This window comes from Chaetura pelagica, unplaced genomic scaffold, assembly GCF_000747805.2.
Source record: "Chaetura pelagica isolate M959 unplaced genomic scaffold, ChaPel_1.0 scaffold233, whole genome shotgun sequence".
NCBI lineage: Eukaryota > Metazoa > Chordata > Aves > Apodiformes > Apodidae > Chaetura > Chaetura pelagica.
In genome coordinates, this window is record NW_009952708.1 from 268399 (window position 1) to 270302 (window position 1904).

A 1904-nucleotide genomic window follows, 5' to 3' on the forward strand; every position below is an offset into this window, starting at 1 on the left:
GGGGGGGCTCTGGGGAGGGGGGGGCGGGGGGGGGGCGGGGGGCGGGGAAAGGGCAGGGGGGCGGCAGGCTTGTCCCACACTGGCACGGGCAGGGGACAGAGCGGCTCACTGTGCTCCAGGTACACTTTGTTATCACTTTGATCCCTCAGGTGTCCTCTGCCTGTCACCTGCTTTTTCCTCCTGTTTGTGAGCACCCTCGGCCCTTCCTCTGCTGGCTCCTGCTCTCAGCTCTGCTGTAGCAGTGGCACAGCCATGGTCTGGCTTTGTCCCCAGCCCTCTGGGCTGGGGGTGCAGCCCCCTCACTGCTCTGCCTCCCAGCAAGGCTGTGGGCAGTTGCATCACTGTTGGGGTTGTGTAATCCCTGCCATCCGAAAGCCCAAAGTTGACCTGATTTTTCTATGAAGGCAGGATGGTGTTGGTGGCTGCTGGGCTGGGACACAGCCTGCGTGCTGCGGAGGGGCTGCACAGGGCAGGGCAGGGCTCCCAGGGAGCTCCCAGCTGGAGTGTGCCGAGCAATGCCTCCCAGGGCAGCTCAGTGCCCAAGAGGAGGGCTCACAGTCCTGGCAGAGGAGAGAGATGCTGAGCAGCCATTTGGATACAGCCTGGCCCTGCTCAGTGCTCCATCTGATGCCAGCCCTGGCCCGGGGGTTGCTGCTGGGACAGTCGGTCCCATTCACCTCCCTGGCCTTGTCCCAGTGCTCCCAGTGCCAGGTGTTGTCTTTGGCAGGGGTGCAAGGTCAGCACAGGGCCAACACCAACAGTTTATGTAAGGGGGAAGTCCCTCCTGCCCACGGCCCCCAGGTGAGCCGCAGGGACAAGGGCCCTTTGTCAGCTCCTCTCTGGGTGACATGTCACCAGGACCAGGTGCTATTCTCATCCCCAGCCCACGCACCGTGCCTGAATGGGGGTGGCCTGGCTGGGCAGAGGTTCGCTCAGGATCTGCCCCCAGCACATGGATCCCCTATATATCTGTGTGTGCATTCCCAGCTTGGCCGCACATGCTGGGGTACCAGAGGCCAGGCATAGCTCCTGGGAACGCTGTGGAGGCACTGGGGTAAGTGCCATGTGTCCATGGGGTGCTGGAGATCCCCCAGGACCGTGGCCACAGAGGGTGGTCCTGGGGTCCCCGGTGGCTCTCGGGCCGGGTGCCAGGGTGTGCCCAGCTGGTGGGGGCACCATCCCTGGAGGTGTTCAACAAATGGGTAGACGTGGTGCTTCAGAACGTGGTTTAGTGGTCACGGGGGTGTAGGGCTGATGGTTGGACTTGATGATCTTAAAGGTGTTTTCCAACCTGAATTACTCTGTGATGGTTCTACGCCCCGGGCGAGGCAGCGGCCGGACGTGCACCCTACAGAACTAACCCACTTTCGCAGAAATCTGCCCCGCGCCAGATTTTCTGGGCTGTTTTCAGCATCCCAGTTACCAAGGTGACTGCTTCCTGTGCAATTGCTAATGCTGCACGATCTGATCATTGATAAGAGCACTGATCTGTGAAATCCGAGTGACTGCCTTCCCTCTGCCTTTCCCTGCCGGGCGCGCTGGGGCGCGGGGGGCCCAGACCCCCCGGAGGAGCGGAGCATCCAGGTGAGTTTGGTTCTGCGGCGGTGGCACTCTGCTCCCAGCTGTCACCTCACTCCCAACGTGTGTGCCGGGGACAGGAGCACGCTGCACCTCCCGGGGCCACAGCTCACCCTCCACCTCGTCCCCTCGCTGGAAGGCTCTCTCCTAGGTTTTCCTGGTGTTCCTGCTTCCCAGACTGATCCGTCAGGGGTGCAGCCCCCACAGAACGGAAAGGCCAATGCCATTTCTGTTGGCCCGGTTGAGAGACCCCCATCTCTGCCAGGGCTGGAGCAGGATGGGCTGGGGGGGCTTGTGTCCCCCCAGCCCCAGGGCACGGAGAGGGG